This window comes from Micropterus dolomieu, linkage group LG11 (assembly GCF_021292245.1).
Source record: "Micropterus dolomieu isolate WLL.071019.BEF.003 ecotype Adirondacks linkage group LG11, ASM2129224v1, whole genome shotgun sequence".
NCBI lineage: Eukaryota > Metazoa > Chordata > Actinopteri > Centrarchiformes > Centrarchidae > Micropterus > Micropterus dolomieu.
Window position 1 is genome coordinate 24,150,323 of NC_060160.1, and position 21,819 is coordinate 24,172,141.

The following is a 21,819-nucleotide window of genomic DNA, read 5'->3' on the forward strand; positions in this document are numbered from 1 at the left end:
CCCCCCCCCCCCCCCCCCCCCCCCCCCCCCCCCCCCCCCCCCCCCCCCCTCTCTCTCATCTTGGCCCACACAACTTTTGCTTCTGACACCACTGGCCGTCTTGTCGATCTCTCCTTCTCTTCCCACCCTCTCACTTCCATTTCTTTCTCATCCCTACTGTTAAGCAACCCGCCATTGCGGACAGCCCATGCTGTGTCTCTGGCTTTGAAGAAAGTGAAAAAAGGGCCCTCACTGGTATCGAAGAGATTTCTGTTTTCTGTCAAGACCAGCCCTACACGCCAGAGGCACTTCATATTTTTTCAAAGACTGAAGCAACACAATCATAAGCAGCATAAGAAAGCAGCACGGCCTGACACATGAAGACAATGTTGCAAGGGGGGAAATAAGGTGCTTACGTCTAAAACTGTTTGACATCTGTGCATGGTTGCCCATTAAAGTGGTTGACGAAACTTTTAAATGGGAGTTAAGTTTAAGTGGTTTAGGCCTGCTGTTGTTACAGACTGCCATTCTACCAGCTCTGCATCATATCGACAACCAAGGTTTAAATTCCTACTTAATGTTTTTGGCTAAGTTTTATTGCTTTTTCCTTAAGGGTTTGCAATATTTCCCATCAAAGTTCATTTAATGTCAAGTGCACACCTGTTTTAAAAATCCTACATCATGCTCTGCTGCCTTAAGGCATGTACCCTGAGGATCGGCAACAATTGCTCATACTTAGACAACATCTTTGTGCCCAGGGCTAGCAGACATGGACCTCTCACCCTCTGTATGCTTTTTGCACTGTGGGTACCAGATCACCCCTGAGGCATTATTCCCACCAGGTGCATTCATCATGCAGCCTACAACTTTGAACTTGCCTGGTGTTTATGCCTTCAACTTTCCGACCCCAACCTCCCTGCCAACAATTTGCTTTGACAATACTGCCTGTAGTGTTGAGAAGCCGATTTTTTTTCTTCACTTGCTCTCCATCTAATTAGTGTCAATGCTCAATTCCTCTACTCCTCAACACGGCACTCACTCTCTTCCCACCCACCATCAAAGCTCTCAGTACAATTAAGCGTGTAAAGCGAGGCCAGGAGGAAAGAAAGGGAAAAAATAAAAGGTAGACGTGCCATCTTTGAAGTGCAAATTGAGATGGGGCAGGTAGCCCTCATGTGGGAGATTTGTCAGGTTTGCAGCACTGCTGGTGAGTGGAGCATGTGCTCTACTACAGTCTGAGACCATCTATCCTGATGTTTTATGCTTCACATTATGCGTGAGTGGAAGTTAGACAAAACCTTTGCGAAAGTTTCAATCTGCGTTGTGTTGGGTTGTCAACGTAATTCATGTGTAAAGAGTCATCTGTAGAAGTAGATAAGTGGGGATAATGACTGCCGAGAGTACTAGGGGACAGCATGATATACACTTGTTGAAAGCTCTCTTCACCTGCTCTAGTACTCTATCAAATGACAGACTTGTCTTTGATTTTCTTGAACTCTCCCAGTTGAAAACAAATTGTTTTTGACAGGCATACCACCCTCAGAAAGAACAATCTGTACAGGCATTGCCTTTCTGATTGGCTCAGAATTTATAGGCCATCGAGATTTGTAAATTCTGGCTCCCTCTGTGCCTTCATGTGAGGGCGGTGGAGAAGTTATAGGAGAAGGAATTAAAAAACAAAACAACAATGTGGAACATGGAAAGCAGACCAAGGAGAGCCCAGTGAGACAAAATCACAGCCAGAGTGAACTTAGGATCATGACTCTGGCGACAGTTATAGAGAGAAAATGAGCAGGGGAGTGACCGAGGAGAGAAACAGGGGGAGAAGGGCAGCAAGACAGATAACAGGGGAAAGGAAGGTCGAGGATACCCAGCAATTTTAGAAATCACACACACTCACACACAGTCCAGTACTGGCTTTGGAGTGCCAGCATCAATGTGGACAACATCCTGTTGGGGTAATATTTCACCTAAGAGATAATCTGTGGAGGATCACTGCTGGATCCCAGCAAGGGTGGACACTAGTCGACGAGTGGAGATTTTGTGTGAGTGTCTTTTTAATGGCAACACTGCTGAAGATCACCCACATGTTTAGTGCAAGAGGAAGAAAGTTAGAGATATGTAGGCTATATAAAGTACATAAAAACATCAGGATAAATGTACAGACTTTGAGTGTTTGTGTGAGCAAACTTCCTGTGGTTACATTACACTTTCTCAGGCTTTCCACAAATAACTGTGCAGTGGACACAAATGCCAAAACTGTGTTTGCAATGGTACTTGTTAATCTGTTTACTGTCTATAGATAAAGCTGGCATATAACAGTGTGCTTTTTTTATGCGTTCGAGCGCTTCAGTCACTGAAGTGAAAGTAACAGAAGTCAATGACCCTGCGAGAATGATTGAGAGACAGAGAGAGGGAGACAGGAGAGTGAAGGGGTGAAAGAGAATAACAAACATAGAAGACTGTAACCTGTAAGTAGACAAAAAAAAAAAAAAAAAGTAAAACTGTAACATTGTCAGCTGAGCTGTCTGATGAGTGTGTGGGAGGCAAAAGTGTATAGGGTAAAATATGGGTCTGTGAAATCATCAAATTACTTTTAATGGACTCTGTCACTCTGATTCTTCTGAAGCTAAATAAGAAAGCATACATGTGATGGGAAAACGGTCCCCAAAGCAAACTGCAACAGGATTGCTAAACCGAGGATACTGCCAATTTATGAAAAACAAACACAAGCACAGGAACTCTTTGGATGTCTGGAACTAAAGCCTGGTTAGTGATCCATAAAATAAATCCTTAGGAGAGGCAGGCTTGCTATCAAAGCAGCACCTACTGACACAGCGAATTGGCCAGAGTACACAAGACTGACTGTACGCCAAGAGGTTGCCCCACTAGAAATCATACACTTTATGCATTTAACAACAATCAAGCACTTTTTATGTGCTGTACAAACAAAACAATATCCAAAATCGTTTATTCATTTTATTTCAGAGCAGTTAAGCTGATAATAGCTGTCCTGTGTATTATCAGGCTTGATATTGAAAAATTTATTAGCTCGCCTCACAGCAAGAAAGCCCCTGTCTTTCTGTGTGGAGTTTGCATGTTCTCCCTGTGTCCGCGTGGGTTCTCTCCGGGTGCTCCGGCTTCCTCCCACCGTCCAAAGACATGCGGACTAGGTTAATTGGTGACCCTAAATGGTCCTTAGGTGTGAGTGTGACTGGTTGTTTGTCTATGTGTGGTCCTGCGATGGATTGGCGGCCTGTCCAGGGTGTACCCCGCCTTTCGCCCGATGTCTGCTGGGATCGGCTCCAGCCCCCTGCGACGTGGCGATGGATGGGTTAAATTACTCACCAACAGATGAGCACATACACCTTCTGTTTTTATGCATGCTTCACAGCACTGATCATGTTTTCACTGCAGCTTTCTTTCTAATAAACATGTTAGTTATTATTATTTGGGGCTGTGCTGGCAACTACATAGAAAGCATGGTTTTTAAATGTCTTGTTGTTTTTAGCCCTCACTGCATTTATAACATGTAAGTGAAACTCGTGGGTTAGTTTCATACATACATTGTTGTTCTTACTTTCAGATATCAACCTTAAAGTTCCAAGGAGAAATGGCACAAGCAGAAAAGGCCACAGTGAGCTGACTATACTGCCTCATGCGCTAACCAACACTCCTCCAACATGCCATTTAGGTAAACAACACCTTTTACTTTGCCGTGCTGTTCTGCTGTAAGGCAAATCGTGACACATAAGTATTGAAGATGGAAAGTTACCATATGAACATTTTAATATTTTAATAGTTATTATTTATTAATTTAAGCATTTATTAATTATTAATATTATAGTCCACCACAACCTGGACAATGGAGTCACCAATTTATCTGACGTTAGTATACATGTCTTTGGACCATGGGAGAAAACCCACACAGACACAAAGAGAACAATGTTGACTTGACATGACTAGATAGAAAAAAAAGACTATTCACAGACAAATAAAAATAAAATGCTGATTGTATGAAATCCAAGTATCCAAGATGTTCCGTCAGATACAGTAGGCTTTCTTGTGCCCCAGGGCGATTCAATTTGCAACAGGGAACATCTGCTACTGCACACTATAGCAAGAAATGAGTGAGTTTATCCCTCATCTGTTGTATCACGTCAGCACTCAGCTCGATATAGAGAATAAAGACAGACTGAAACAATGACTGGGAGATTTTCTGGGAATATGGATACATTTTCATACTCACTTGGGCAGTCACCTCTGCAACAGTGATTTGGACATAAAAGCTACAACAAAAGCTACAACAACCAACTCAGACTTTAGTGAAGCTGCTCCAGACAGTTTAGTCTTGTGTCATTGGTTTCAGAAGAGAACATGAAAAGCTGTTATTTATAACACAAATGCCCCAGGGACTTACATTTGTAGTAATGTGTCTACTTTTATAACCAACAAATACTATACAATGATTAATTCATTAATGATTAAACCTGTGGGTCATGTTAACTCTAAGAGGCACTATTATAAGGTCTCTGTTGAGTTTTATATTGATAAAAATGTATTGTGAGATTAATATTCTAAGCCTGACGATTTCTAGTAGGTTATTTCTTATTTCACCATTTTAATTCCACTTCATTCTCCACCGTATTTTAGTGTTTACTCACTACTTGAATGTGCTCGGCTTGCTTTCACCTTGAGTTCTCTTTTCCCCACACTCACACACATCTACGCCTCTTTCTGTTTCTCTCTCTCCCAGTGTGTGTCTGCTCTGCTGACGTTCTCCATCGGCAGTATGTTTTATAAAGTCGCCGAAAAGACACAGAATTCATCCTTTGGATTTTTCCACCCGTGATTCCATTTTCACAGCAGCAGGTGCACCGCATGTGGGGGAGGCTTGTTAATAACGAAGCATATCGAAACAATCGAAACCAACGTGGTACCGAATGACATCTGCACTGGTGTGTTCACTGTTCACTGTTGCTTTACATGATATGTGCTTGTAAAATATCCACCATGTCTGTGTCTTGTAACATCTCTCTCTGTGTTTATCTACAAATCAAATCAGGTATGTATAAAAGTTTTCCGACATGAAACTACAGATATTTACACACCTGCTGAGTGGATCCTTTCCAAGACAAAATGATGACAAATTGACAGGCACAGTCTTTGGTTGTAAATAGTTTGGGAGAAACACCAAGGCACACACAGAAATAACCTGACAACAACAGAAAATCCAAGGACAAAGACAATATAGCACAGGCCTCTCCGTACAGTGATGTTTTCATCTTGTTTAAGGATGTTTCAAAATCATTCACTTCATACAAACCTTAAAATTGAGCTTACAGACAAGACACTGGCTACACAGTGCAATAATTGTGCATAGCTGAATTGGCAAAATAATACAACATGAAAAGAGAAAATCTACGAGGAGAACTGGAGGTTGAATTTAATATTCCACATTTAAAAGAGGAAATATACACAATGCTTATATTGTCAACTACCAATACGCAGACAGGGACAAAGTGGTTATAGCATAGTAATAACAGTTTTATTTCTGGAAAAGCCAATAACTATGAAGGTCAAAGCACTAAAATATTGTATTTTACTGTGGCATTTGACTACAGCTGCTTCTCATGCTATCTTTCTCTCTCTCTCTCTCCGCCTACACCGGGTCATTTCAGTCTTCCTGTCCTTTCACACAAGCATTATTATATTCATTCCATCTCAGCGGGTGGGGCATAGTCTGTGTGTGTTTGTGTGTGTGGTGAGAGTGGGAATAACAGTTAGAGCTAATCATGGAGGAGGCCACCCGTCTTTATCAAGCCATTTGACACTAATGCCATTAGGTGAGATGCATAGCTATGTGAGTTCATAAAATTAGGGTTGGGGCCAGCGGCTGAGCCAGCACAGACACTAAGACTCCCATCCACAAGCAGTGAGATGAGATTAGCATGGTGCGCTAAGCGCTGACAGGCCTCATCAGTTCACATCAGAAGCAGCAGGATGGGCCCACTGAGAGAAAAACCATACCACCCTTACAGAGCTTACTGTCCAGGGTTACTGTGTATGTGTGTGCATGTGTGTATTAGTGAGCAAGTGGGTAAGAAAGCAGAAAAGACAGAGACAGCATGACTGAAGGTGGGCAGGGTCAGGCGGAGTATGTGTTCAAACTGATAAAACCTATCAATAATCAGCATGACCCAACCCCTGCCTGGGAAGGCCAGATGTTCCACAGGCCCCAGTGCCAATGCCATTAAGAGCAGAGCCAAATACACTCACAGATTCATGTTACTGGTGGCGATGCTGATAGGTCAAATTTAGTGTTACAAGTTTCAGCAACAAAAAGACAACCTGCCTCGAACACAGATTACAGCAGACAAGCATTGGAACGTGTTCTGAGGAGAGCAGATACTTGGACTGAGATCTGTGCTCAGGCCAGTTCTGTCATTCTGGGACAACATGACCTTGTACGAGCAATGCACATTGGCAGTTGTCAAAGCCAGGAAAAGAGCTGCAGCTAGCTAAGGCCAAAGAAGGGCTCTCACTGCTTCCTATTGATGTCAAGGGCTTCGCTACAGCAGCAGACGTTAAAACAGCCATAGCTACGGGTACACTTACTAGTACTTGAAAAATAATCTAAGTACCTCCGCGTTAGAAAGTTCAGGAATTTGTATTATACACAGAAAAACATAAGGAATAACATTATGATATTAATCCCCATAACAACCAAAAGTTTTCAAAGAAGTTCACTAGGTCCCCCAACTACAAGTACCTTCTTTTCCTTGCAAACTAATCAAGTTACTGCCTTAAGCAGGAAGCAATATGAATGTAAAATAATCATATTGATTATTTACTGTATGTATTGTCAGATTGTGCTGTGTGGGTGTGAACACAGAAAGCAAAAATGTTCCAATGTTCAAAAGCATATATTCAAAAGTACATTAAGAAAAGATCAAAGTGTAGAACAAGAAATAATAAAATAGGTAGGCGGATATGAAACATTACTGTTCTAAAAGCCACTGTACATACTGTGCTTGTCTAGATTAATATGCACAACAATCTTGTCAGAAAAAGAACTAGAAAGCTTCTAGTGGGCTATGGTGAAACATTCATCCCCATAAAGAGACTTTGCCAAGATTGTCTCATTACAATTTTCACTATGTAAATCCCTGAAAGATCCATGGGATTGCTGTTTAAGTTGAAAGCAGCAGCAAGAACATTTGTATTCCTCAACAAAGCCCCCCTTAGATTTCATTTTATTTGGACCACCTCCAGCACCAAGCGAAATAATGGAGACAGCAAGAAGAATTTCAACCCTGACCGCAAATGTCACTACCTCTACATCAAACACATCGAGGGAATTTAGACTGATTACTTTTTAATTGTGGGTTTATTAATGCTTAATCACTGGACAGGTAAGCTGCTTTGAAACATCCATCCTGGCAGGGGAGATGCAAATGGACTTCATAATACAAGCTCAAATGAAAGGGATCTTGCACCCTGCTTCAACAGATAAATGATCTCTGACTTCACTCCTGTCCTAGACAAAGGAGGATGATTCTAGAGATGAGTGTGTTCCTGCCTCAGCTACTAATCAAGGGACATCAACTGATAAAGACCAAGACTGACTACACTGGTTATGTTATGTTTGAAATATCTCTGGATTAAGTGCAAAAACAGAATAAAGAACCATTATTGTTAGTTTGATTTGAAGAATGACTGACATTTTGACAACACTCAACGTCTATTAACTCAACAGTTTGACAGGCTGTGCTTTCATTTGTTAGATGGGAGAGCAAAAAGCTTTTGTTTGCAGAGGCCTCATTAGCTCAGTAACCTTCGACACAGATGTTTGTGAAGCATTAGTTCTTTCAGCCAATCTGAAGACTGACTGAACCCCCCAAATCATGTGCCGCCGTCTCTTTATCTCTCTGTCAGTTGATGGCTGTTTCAGTAAACATGCAAACACAAGCACCACAATTCTGCCTACTCAAAGAACAACTGCAAACTAATTTATTATCTGCATCACTCCAACCCGATAAACTTGACTGTGGGGCTGTTGCTGCTTTCTTTCCCTAACAACACACATGTGGTTTTTCAGTTCTATCCGAGCCACCACCAACTCATAAATTTCCCTCATGAGGCACCGTCTGAAATCCACTTCCTGGACCTGGATATTCCATTCAGAGAACTGTAAATAATATCAATTTACACAAGGAAGGGCAGAAAGACGTCATTAAGCTCTCCTAGGAAGGAAAAAGGGCATCATTATCCATCTTTCTTAGTATTCCTCTCCACAGACAAAACTCAGTTATCTACATTGCCTCTCTATATTTACTCCTATCATCCCTATACATGTCATCTTCAAGAACGGCAGGTGAAAATAGGGCAACTACGTGAAGCTCTTCTGCGCTGTCCGACCACTCCTAATGACTTCCTGAGCAAGAGAAATGCATCCCTCCTCACAAAGGCGGACTGCCCATCAGGAGTACTGGGAGCTTTCGCTGGACAATTAGGCCAATAAACCACATAGGTATTAAAATAGAGACAAAACACTGCAGTTGAAAATCAATTGGTATGTGCCTTGCTTGACTAGCCCACAGTGCGTAGTTACTGGCCCAAAACAGGTTGGGGCGGGGCAGTTTTAATATCAATCACACAATCCAGATCACAACATAATGAAACTGTAGAAAGTAGCAGCAGCACCAAAAGAAAAGTCTGTAGTCTTGAGACACTTTGCTGCACCTGCCTTAAGCGACGTTTTTTTTTTTCCTCCCTCAACTTTTCAGCACCACCTTTCCATTTCATCTCATGTTTTCTATCCATGATTTTTGAAACACAAATAACCGGGCTAAGGTTTAGGTCCGTGTTTTCAGTGTTTCATTATGTTCCGATATGGAGTATATGAGTGACTGAAGCCAGACATTGTCCTGCACCAGGAGGAATCCAGAACCTAAGTACCAGTTGAAGGTCTGACAATGACTCTAAGGATTTCAGACCGGTACCTAACAGCAGTCAGGGTACTGTTGGCTAGCACATGGAGGTCTGTGTGACCTTCCAAGGATATACCCCCCCAAACCATCACTGAACCACTGCAATACTGTTCATGTTGGACGATGCAGGCAGCATAACGTTCACCACGGCGTGTCCAGACTCTTTCACATGTTCTCAGTGTGAACCTGCTCTCATCTGTAAAGAGAACAGGGCACCAGTGGCAGACCTGCTATTTCTGATGTTCTCTGGCAAATGCCAGTTGAGGTGCACGATGCTGGGCTATGAGCACAGATCTCACTAGGGGAGATTGGGACCTCATGCCACCTTTACAGAGTCTGTTTCTGAAAGTTTGGTCAGGAACATGCACACCAGTAGCCCACTGGAGGTCATATTGAAGGGTTTGTCGCGGTGCTCCTCCTTTTCCTCCTCATACAAAGGGAGCAGATACTGGTACTGCTGCTGAGTTAATGCTTTTCTACAGCCCTGTCCAGCTCTCCTCATGTAGCGACCCATCTCTTATTATCTCCTTCATGCTCTTGAGACTGTGCTGGGAGACACAGCAAACCTTCTTGCGACAGCACATATGGATGAGCCATCGTGGAGGATCTGGACTACCTGTGCAACCTGAATGGGCTGCAGGTACCGCCTCATGCTACCAGTAGTGACAAGGACACTGGCAAAACGCAAAACTAGAGAACAATAAGTCAGTAAGGATAAGGAGAGAGAAATTGTCTGTAGTCCCCACCTGCAAACTCATTTTGGAGGTTGTCTTGCTGATGCCTCTCTAGTGCACCTCAAGAATGCAGGAATAAATTTCTCTAAAGACCCAGACAGAGTCCCTGACAAATGCTTTGTCCGGAGAGTGAGTTGACCAGGGACAAATTCCTGGGTGATTCTTTTCCCCCCTGACTCCTTACTCTCAAGAAAGAAGGAACGTATTGAACAAATAAAGATGGATCAGGTCGGCAAAGGAATTAGGACTTGGGGTTACGCTTGAGTTATGACAGATGTTTCAGCCTACCGGTTTTGTCAGGTCCGCAGTTTTGGGGAGAACACTGCTGAACAAACCCCGTTGCATTTCAACTGGGTTTAGCCTGGCGAGACAGGTGTAAAGCTGGTCGATAAGCCTGCAACAGTTTGCCTTCTTTTAGCTACTGGAAGAACAGAAAGTAGAACTGAATTACTGGGGACATAAAGGAGGATTATCAAATGCCAGGCACAATTTTCTGTCATCTTCTCTGTCTATCTGTATCAGAAACGATCTCTTTCATCTCCATTTCTCTTCTGCACCCCATCTAGTCTAGTCTAGCTGGTCCTCTGAAGACGACTCAGGCCCGTCATATCTTTTCACTTTTCCTCAAATACACCCGCTAATCCTTCTTCCAGACTTATCTCACTCAGTCTTTGACAGTGTCTATCTTATTTTAATATTATTTTAACTTTTTTTCTTAGCATTCCTATTCCTCCACCTCTTTCCTGATGCCCCTTTCTTATCCATCACTATGCTGACAGTGCTATCATGGATAATAATAATAAAAAAAAAAAAACTATTGAAAAGAAATGTTTTTGAGCTGAGTCAGCTCCCACAGCACTGATGGTATATCCTTTATATAATTACGATGTACATTCGGTACAAGGTTATAGACATGGGAATACAATGAGAAGTAAGTTAACTGTTTTCACTGCATGGATATGTGCAAACTCTGTCATCTTAGAATTTCCATCCATGTATCTTGGCTATGTGAATACACATATGCTAAGCATTTGTGTGACTGTGTACTGTACATCTGTATATATGTGTTCTGTACATATTCAGCACAGTGTGACCATGAAAATCATGTTTCATGTTTTCTTTGCACATTTTATTTCCCAACTTGATAAAAATACAATTCTAAGAGAAACAGTGAACATTTGTCATCATCAAAAGATTTTGACCCTGGCAAAAAATCAGCACCAGAATGCAAAATACATTTCTTGTTCCTTTATTCCTTCAAATTCCAACTCACAAGTATGCATTAATGTGCTGTGTGTGTGTGTGTGTGTGTGTGTGTGTGTGTGTGTGTGTGTCAGTATGTCCACACTGACAAGCATTTGGGTATGTCTACTGCTTGCTATCAGATCTCCCTATCACTGTGGACCGTGGTAAGCTTGCTTTCAGATCCACCCAGATTAGCTGTGATCTTAATAGATCCCGTCTGATCCATGCTGCACAGTTCTCTAAACATGCTCCTATCCCCTTTTTTAACACCAATTCAATGAGTAGCTTAGCAAACAGGATCTTCACAAATATACAGTGCATAAAGCAATATTAATACAGTAATACCTTTTAGAAATACCATGTATCACATTTTCCAGCGTATGGTTTTGTTGATCCTGGCAGAATATTAAAGTGATTTTTTAAACTCCAGATTATTTTAGTATTTTAGAAAGAACTGAAGGTCAAGCAGACTCTTGTCCTTGTATAGTTATTATACTATCACACAAACATGCACACATACACACCAGTGTTAATTCCATAAACGAAAATGATGACAAAGAACGTTAGTCAAACAATCTCTTTCCATTACTAAGATGAGACGTTGCTAAAAGATTGGTTGCTAAAAAAGATGAAATGTGTCACATTTTATTTTTGTTGTAGAGACAAGACGGGACAAAAATGTTAGTGGTGGGCAATGCATCCCTGTAGCCTATTTTGTCACCGTTTTAATTCTACATTCTCCATTTTAGTGTTTACTCACTAATTGAATCTTCTCCCTTTCCCTTCATTTCTATTTTCCCCACACTCACGAATGCACACACCTACACCTCTGCTGCAAACACACCGGCTTGCCCCACCTCGTTCTGTCTATGTCGCTTCCTGTGCGTGTCTGCTCTCTTAACATTCTCCAGAACAGTATGTTTTTTAGAATCAGATGCTTATTAACCCTCCATCTCTGGACTAAATGACTACAGGCCTGTCGCCCTGCCATCTGTAGTCATGAAGTCCTTTGAAAGACTGGTGTTGGCCCACCTGAAGGACATTACAGGCCCCTTTGCTGGACCCCCTGCAGTTTGCCTACAGGGCTAACAGGTGATGCAGTCAACTTGGGACTGCATTACATCCTGCAACACCTCGACTCTCCAGGGACATATGCAGATCCTGTTCGTGGACAGCTCGGTGTTCAACACCATCATCCTGGACATCCTCAGCACCAAACTCACCCAGCTCACTGTGACAGCCTCCATCTGTCAGTGGATCACAAACTTCCTGACTGACAGGACTCATCCTGTCATCCAGCACTTGGACTATTAGCACTGGCACTCGGAGGTTGATCAGCTGGCTCTCTGGTGGAGTTTAACACGCTCAAAACTGTGGAGATGACCGTCGACTTCAGGAGGAGCACCCCCACTCTGCCCCGCATCACCATTCTACAGCCCTGTGTCGGCTGTGGAATCTTTCAGGTTTCTGGGATCCACCATATCCCAGGACGTAAAGTGGGTGCCCAACCCTGACACCATCATCAAGAAGGCCCAGCAGAGGATGTACTTCCGGCGCCAGCTCAGGAAGCTCAACCTGCCTAAGGAGCTGCTGATCCTCTTCTACACAACCATCATCCAGTCTGTCCTCTGCACGTCCATCACTGTCTGGTTTGGAACTGCCAAAAAAAAGGACAGGAGCAGACTACAATGGACAGTCAGGACTGCAGAAAAGATCATCGGTGCCAACCTGCTTTCCAAACAGGACTTATACATTTCCAGAGTCAGGAAACGGGCAGGAAACATCACTGCAGATCCTTCTCACACTGGACACAACCTGTTCCAGCTTCTCCCCTCTGGTAGGCGCTACAAAGCACTGTACGCCAAAACCAACAGACTCAGGAACAGTTTCTTCCCATAAGCCATCACTCTGATGAACAGCTGACTCTGACTCACACTGTCAGGAACTATTCCTGTGCAATAACCGAGTAACTCTGCCTCTAATCAGCCTCCTGTTAACTGGCTAACACTTATCATTTATTCATCATTCTCCATTTCAGAGCTGTTCTTACTGTTCATATTGTATATTGTATATACTGTATACCAAATCCACCTACCGCATGTACATAACACCGCACATAATACTTTTTTATTCCTGCATTCTTTGCACTATGCTCCATCGCACTGCGTACATGTATGCTTGTATGTGTACGTGCACCTGTATATCACATCCACCTCTGATATGTACATAATAATAAACAATGATGGTAATAATAATTTTCTCCTGCATCCTGTGCGCTCATTGTACTATTGTCCCAGTCTGTCTATTTTGTTTTGTTTATAGTGTATATATGTGTTCTCTATACTATGTATCTCTTATTTTTTTTAGCTTAAGTTACTTTTTTCTTCTATATTTAAATTGCATTACAGGGTTATTATGCAAATAAACCTTTTTATTTGTTAATTAACATCTCTTGTTACAAGTCATTTTTCAGAACATTTTTAACAAATGCTTTCAAAAAGTGGTCGGTACATGTCCCCAGTATAAATGACCCTCCCTCCCTGCTCCCTCCCTACAGGTTGAGCTACTCCGCTTCACCTCCACTCTTCCCCTGCTGTCTCTCTCTCTCTCTCTCTTGGCCCTGTCACTTTGTCACTCTGCTTCGTTAACAAAGGCCTTCTCCTCTGCCTGGCAGCGGCCACGACTCTCCTTTACTCCTTCAAGTGTCTGTGCCAACATTACGTCGGGTTCTGCAGTTGATGTTGAAGCTACCAGTTGTTTTCGTGTATTTGGCGGCCCGGTATGCCAAATTACCAGTCCAGCCCTGCTGGGAAAGAACAGTAAAATACGGGAGAAGCCCGGGGAAAAGGGGAGGGTTGAAAGGTATGCACGTTAATATTGTAGCTAGAAAGCTAAATGCTAAAAACAATCCAGGTGCTCCAGGTACTTGACAGCTCCTGACTCCAAACCCCTAAGGCCCACCCCCTTACATATCAACGCCAAGAAACCAGAAATGAACATAAACAGAAACCAATGAATGCCCCTAATCCGTGTGTTACACGATTTAAGTGCGACACACTACAAAAAGCCAAAAGCTACCTGCCAATGTGGTTGGGAGCCTTCCAACATTTAGCCGCCAAATGGAAAATCTACCCACATTTGGCGCTTGGCAAGTGTTAATTTCCACCCCTGGCGGCTGTTAATAGATAAGTTCATATGTGGGAAACACTGGCATATAAATTTGTTAACTTGAAGTCAGTTGTTACTGGGAAGTCAGCTATTACACTTTGTGAAATTTGCAAACAAGCCATACTGGCTTAGCCTGGATGGAAGTTTTCAGTTTATGGTAGCAAATGAATGTTTGAGCCTAGCTTCCAGGCTAACATTGGCTTGGTTAATGTGTTAGCTGATGTTGTTTTGAGTAAAACATGCACGCCATGACAATTAACATTATAACTTGTCCAGGACAAGTAAACTTTTTGATCCGACAGGTGGAATGCTTTATCATATATTGTCTTATTATGTCCTAGATGTGCATCAAGTGTTGTAGCCTGTAAGTATATTTATTTTTATATTTTATAACAAGCAATTTGTAATGATGCTCAATCTGTTTTCACATACTTGTCCTTATCACAAAAAACTTAACGACAAGCCCCGAACATGCATTGCCATTACCATCTAGTCAAACAGTTACAGCACCTGTGTGATCTTTATCGTAATATTGTAAGAACAACCTACACAACATCCTGATCAAACTGAGATGCACCAATTGCAATTATCTTGGCTGATTCGATTAGCATATTTTTAAGAGTCTGACCTGCCGATTCTGTCTGATTCTAAATCGTCTCCAACAGTAGTTTTGGCAGTGCCCTCTCCACGGTCTGCTCTTCTCTCCAAAAGCCGTTTCAGCGTAGTAATGGCTGAAATGATGTCTGTTGCAATTGAGGAGCGGATTTCTTTTGTGAGTTCCTCGAAACGTGCGAAGACGCTCAACACATTTTCAATTTGTCCCTGCTGATGTGTGTGAGTGTGGCTGGCAGCCCATGCTCTGCAGTGTATGTCCTCAGAGCACGTCTCTGCTCCATCAGCGACTGCAGCATTTAGAAGGCGCTGTTCCATCTGGTAGGGACATCTTACTGCAGTTATGTCTAAGGCTGACCCAACTGTGCCTGGCTGGAGGTCATGAAATAAAATGACCAACAATATTGCTTACAGTTGGCCACCATTAACTGTAGTGTGTGTGCCATGCAGGGCAAACTCGCCAAGTTGCACTCATCATATTTGATGACAATGGTCATATTTTTATCATTGTCTCACACCACCACTTACATGCACCCTGATGTTATCTATTTCCCACTGTTGCAACATTGTGTCAAATGTAGCAGTTAGATTGGCAGCAGTGTGGGACCTTGACAATTCTTGACAGCATAGAAGGACTTGGTGTTGCTGTAATTCTTCATCCACCCACTGAGCAGCCAGGCTCAACATTGACATCAAGCTTACGTTATATGTCCAAATGTGTTGTAAAACTGATTGCTGCTTTGGAGTCAGCTTGTCGCAGGCTGCGTGTGTGGCCAGACACAATATTAAACTATTCTGGGCTACAAAGTATCACCTATATATATATTGTCTATCTTGGGCTCAGATACTGTATCAAATTTCTGAAATCTCTATCCTCGATGACGGAAAATGGTTGGTCATCTAATGCCATGAATTCCATGATTGTCCCCAAATAATTGGGCATTTTCATAGCAGATACCAAGGAAAGTTAGCAGAGGCTGCTGTGTCTGGCTATGAGAGCTGTGATCTGACGAGAATCTTTGTTCAGCGCAGAATAAGAGTGTTGGGCACAGAATCAAATATGCTGATCGGCCCCGGTCACCGGTCATTGCCGATCAAGATGAAAACCGTCCGATTCCGGTCGGTTCTCATCTTAAAGATGACTAAAATGTAAAATGTCAATTAAAACTGGATTAAAACATTGAACAGCTGTCAACTAAAACTACAAAAGACAAAAATGACTGAAATGTGACAAACTGGTCTAAAAGCTAAGACTAAATCTAAAATAGCTGGCAAACTTCACACACACACACACACACACACACACAGTTGAACTTCTATTTGGCTCAGCTCTCACAGTCGGTGACTGTGGCCAGGGGCTCCAAAAATAATACACTAATTTGCATCTGATCTGATTGTTTTATGTATGTTGTATGTATTGATGCATGTCAATTCTTGAATGGCCTATTTGAGATCAGTTCTGTCAATAAGTTTAGAAATATTCACTTAAAGTAATGAATTGACAAGGCCTACCTAATTCTACCAGTCTCACAAGGACCCACCTTTGTCTCCTGAAACAAGGACAGAGGAACTGTCTTTTTGTGTCTGGATGTCTCTCACTCTACTGTCTCCTTTTCACTTAGTATGTTTTCTTTTTATTCTGGTTGTTTTCATGTCTACGTCAGCTGGTTTCTCGCTTTCTCTCACACTGCCATGTAATATAGATTCAGCCTTCAGCATTCAACCCAAAGCCTATTTGGGATCCAATCATTATATCAAAGGAGCATTATGTTCAAAAATGTTCTTACCAAATTACACATTTACTTTGTTGTACCAGAACATTGAGCAATTACTGAGCCTCTGGATTTTTATTTCTGCTTGAGGACAAATATCAAGCATGTGTATTCATCACAAGAGTAACTGTACATTTTAAAGGAATTGGTGTTTACCGAAATCCCCATTGACCGGCACTAATGCTTCAACTTCAAAATGCTTTATATCAAAGTGATTTAGGCCGCCCTGCTCACTTACTCACTCTTATAGAAGGAGGACCATGTCAGTCAATCACATTCATGCCCAGTTGCATAAGGCCATTGAGTAGTATTATCTAAAAATTTCAATAATGTGTATTTCAAGACTCAAGAACTCCATTTTCTCTTGCACAAACAACAGAAACAATTTAACAAGGAGACTAAAATAAACACTTAGGGCTCTTTCAATGGTGGACATTTCACTGTGGAACAACTGTGTTAAAAAAAGGGAGCACCCACTTAATATCTTGCCACAGTCTTAACTTCAGACTTGACAATCATTTTACTTTGCATCATGAGTTGGCCTACTTTTTCTCAGTTTTTTTTATTTTTATCAGACCTGTTTTAAATAAACACAAAACAATGGTTTCTTATCCCCTTCCTGGGCCAAACATAAGTTGTTCCCCTCAATATCCCATTGTAAACATAACCATATAATTTAAAATAATACAACAATATGCATTGAAAGCACTTATTTAAGCACAAATTATAGATGCAAAAAAAAGATGCGTTTTGGTCAACTGCCTACCATTTGCCAAACTCCAAACATTAGCCATTGAACACACTGGTACAATCCTTAAGTTATTTATCTATTCTATTAAGCACATAATCCAGTTCCTCAATACCAACGCTACCGTTACTCTACCTGCAAAGCTTGATTTTTGCCATTACATACGCATTACAAAATCCATTCAGTTTTGCAAGTTCATGGCACAACTGTTAAAAAAAAATTACCATACTCAGATATTCTCCAAGGCAAAGAAAAGCAAATGGGGTAGGCAAACAGAACATACCGGGCTGGAAAATGATGTGCACAGTCAGCTAACGCAAGATAGTTTACTGACCAACAGACCCATCACTCTCAAGTTGCAACTCTCTGTAACTTTTAAAAGGTTTTAGACTTTCCACAGCGTTGTGGTTGTATTAAGGACTTCCTCTATATACATTAAAGGTAGGCTAAGAAATTCTAATCCATTACATGTCTTTTTGTCAAATTCAGCAAATATCTCCTCAGGGCCCGCTAGCTGTCCATTCTGTGGGAGCGCTAAAAAGTTCAGTGTTTGTACACAGCCCTGGCTCTGTAAAGGGGAAACAAATATGGATAAGGAAACTATTCTTCCTAAAAAAGTAAAAGGACTTAAATAGAATGCCGACGTCACAATATTTCCTTTCTTGTAAAACAGTGGCATATGATAGTCAGATACAAAGAATATTTTTTTAAATCCCAAGATATTTTAGGATTGCTGCTGTGCTTAAACTTTCTACTTTCTTCACTTTGCCGCATGACAATGTACCGAAAGTAGATAGAAAACCGCATAATCACACAGAAGAAATACATTTATCTTCAAAAGCATTTCTCAGCTTAATTTGACTGGTAAGCATGAACTGCATTATTCTACATAAAAACATGTGTTCCTTATTTACTCACAATTCACTTATTTTCTTGTTTTGTAGTTGAAGATCTTTACAAGTTGGCACCTTTTCAAACAGAAGAGGAAGGGAAAGGAATATATATGCTTTAACCCTGAAGTGCAATGTGAAGTAGAGCAAAAGACAGAAAGAGATTCCGCGAGCCTGGGGCCAAATTTAAGCAAGAGGCAATGGAACCATGCTGCCTTCCGTTCAGTTGAATAAGCACTATAAGGGCACAGGAGTGTAAATGTAATGTGAGACTTGTACAGTGCAGGGGCTGTCGGGGAAACCAGACTGCAGACAGAAGTAACAAACAGCTGAAAAACAAAATGTAACCCCTGGCATCTCCTGAAAAGCCTGTGGTTGTTTTTACAGGTGTGTCGAATTCATTGTAAAATGGGTGGTTCAGAGTGATTAGTCGCTTACATCTACAAAGTTACTGAAGTAACCTTTAATGCCTATGTCACCAGAGTAAAGCGAGCTCCAGTTAAAGAGGTGGTATTATGCTTTTTGGCTTTTTCCCCTCTCCTTTATTGAGTTACATACCGTACAACTTAGCCCGGGCTTTTATTTGCTAAAATCACTGAATTGACCCTGCCTATATTTGGGACAGGCCTTTAATTCCTTTTGCACAAAACTGAAACTACAATGACAGTTTATTTATTTCAAACAGAATAACACTTTAATACTTTACTTACTATAAAAATGATCAAATAATATCAAATACACGTCATTCATTTGATCTAGCTCCGACAGACGGCTTATGCGCTTTTATTTTGAAGTAACATCATGACAACAACATGGTGTAGGATGAGAGAAGTTGGCAGACAGAGAGCGATGGACTTCACATTACAGGATTCACAACTTGGATAAATTTTTATGAAAAGCTGTTTTGATTCTTTTGATCGGTGGACCCTTACAGACTAAAGGAATAAAAATGATCAAGGAATGGACACAATTGGGCTTAAGGAGCGGAATTAACGAGCGCTTCTAAGGTAAGGGCAGTCATCACTTTTTTCCTTTCCTCTCTTGTACCAGGCAGGTTACACCAGTAAAGCTATTAGACTTAGACTTTGGGGCTTGTTGTTTCTCTTAAATAAATTGAACTCTTGAATTGTGGATAATCTAACTGATCTAACGATGTGTAGCATGTTCTTAGGGACATATTGATAATATGTTTAATATCTAAGCAGCGTGGGGCGGCACGGTGGTGCAGTGGTTAGCACTGTTGCCTCACAGCAAGAAAGTTGTGCCTTTCTGTGTGGAGTTTGCATGTTCTCCCCGTGTCTGCGTGGTGCTCCGGCTTCCTCCCACCATCCAAAGACATGCGGACTAGGTTGATTGGTGACCCTAAATTGTCCTTAGGTGTGGCCCTGTGATGGACTGGCGACCTGTCCAGGTTGTACCCCGCCTTTTGCCCGATGCCAGCTGGGATTGGCTCCAGCCCCCTGCGACCCTGTACGCAGGACAAGCGGTTGACGATGGATGGATGGATCTAAGCAGCTTAGAAGCAGCTAAAGCAGGCGACCCCGTAGGATTTAAGGTTTTATACATCCAAAGAACTTCTATAAAAACCAGACCAGGCGTTAAACTGAGGCAGGCGTTTATTTGTCAAAATGTGTTCCCACACCAGGCCAGTAAACGGGATAGGCGGCTATTTGGTACTCGGCCTTTAAGTGAATTTTTACGGTACCTTTTTTGTGCACATAATAGGTTTGCAAAGTGAAAAAGTCCAAAGTCCAGCCCAAAGGGAGAAAACACTGCTCTGAAGTGCTTGAAAACAGCTCGTTTGTAGTCCAGCCGTTTCCCTTTCATCCTTGTGACGACACAGGGATGAAAGCTAAATGCGCCTCATATAACGCTCGCCAAGCAGCTACTCTGACACGCCCTCAAAAACACAGGTGGAAAAACACTGAGCTGCAGCACACACCTCTCCTCTCCCTTCCAAACACTAGTGTTTATGTCAATGGACATAAAGTTGTTACTGTGATGTTGAGACAGAGCTCAGTTAAAACTTTATTACATTTAGCTGACGCTTTTATCCAAAGCGACTTACAATTGCTATACATGTCAGAGGTCGCACACCTATGGAGCAACTAGGGGTTAAGTGTCTTGCTCAGGGACACAATGGTGGATGTCTCACAGTGGGAATCAAACCCAGGTCTCCCACACCAAAGGCAAGCATCTTATCTATGCGCCATCACCACCTTTATGGATGAAAGATATTACAGATTAATAACTTACCACTCTGAAACTCTTGCTCCAGTCAATGTTGCCAAGCTGGTCGGCAACATGTACAGCTGAAATGAAGCCGTGTTTACTGGCTTCAGATTGGCTAGCTTCTGATTGGCTAGCAGTCCTTAACTATGAAATGCGCATGTGCATCTGCCAACAAAGATCATTTAGAGACAAGATGCATCACTCCATAGCTAAAACAAAGCGTTCAACACACAGGGTGAAAAGAGTAGCTGCAGCAATGAAGTATGACAAAAATTTAAAAAAATTTAATTAAATAGTGGATGTGTATTGTTGAGGCCAGTAAAACAGAAACTATAAAAATACCAATATAATACTACTACTAAAAATAATAATACCATATTTCATCTCCCGTGTCATTGCTATCATAATATAAACAGTGCTTTCCTACATAGGCAAATAATTCTCTCTCTCTTTTTCTGTATGTTATGCAGTAGTTATTACTTACATATAACCTGCCATAGAGAGAAATGAGAGGACCGGTCGCCACAACTGTCACTTTGTTTCAGAAATAAATCTACAATCACGCCAGTCAGCAGCGTAGCCTCAAGCACTATCGTTACATTTAACACACTGCTATGAGCCTGGAGAGGGCAGTGAAACAAGGGAGGGTCAGCAAGTCTGGTCTCTGAAGAGAAGAAATGAGGGCTATTTTTATTATTATTTAAGTCATGTAATTGACGTGACCAAAGACCAACTTGCCAGGAACACTGAGCTACTCTTCGTAGCTCCTGGCAGCAGATTTTTGGCCTGTGGTGCTGCAGTGTTTTGAACAGAGGAGCTGCAGAGTGCCCTCTGGTGGGCAAACTATGCAACACTCATGACATGAGGGGAGGATCTGACTCCGTTTCTTTTTTAATAGTCATATATCGGCTGTTATAAATGCAGATGCAGATACACTCACCTAAAGGATTATTAGGAACACCTGTTCAATTTCTCATTAATGCAATTATCTAATCAGCCAATCACATGTCAGAACGGGAAAGAAAGGTGATTTAAACAATTTTGAGCGTGGCACGGTTGTTGGTGCCAGACGGGCCGGTCTGAGTATTTCACAATCTGCTCAGTTACTGGGATTTTCACGCACAACCATTTCTAGGGTTTACAAAGAATGGTGTGAAAAGGGAAAAACATCCAGTATGCGGCAGTCCTGTGGGCGAAAATGCCTTGTTGATGCCAGAGGTCAGAGGAGAATGGGCCGACTGAATCAAGCTGATAGAAGAGCAACTTTGACTGAAATAACCACTCGTTACAACCGAGGTATGCAGCAAAGCATTTGTGAAGTCACAACACGCACAAACAAGAGGCGGATGGGCTACAACAGCAGAAGACCCCACCGGGTACCACTCATCTCCACTACAAATAGGAAAAAGAGGCTACAATTTGCAAGAGCTCACCAAAATTGGACAG

The 21,819-nt window shown here is 41.9% G+C and overlaps 1 protein-coding gene across 1 annotated transcript in view; it reads right to left on the reverse strand.

Moving 5' to 3' along the window:
• The window catches only part of LOC123979444 (ALK tyrosine kinase receptor-like), a 319,164-nt gene that overhangs the window by 125,591 nt on the left and 171,754 nt on the right, over positions 1–21,819 (reverse strand). The window lies entirely within an intron of this gene.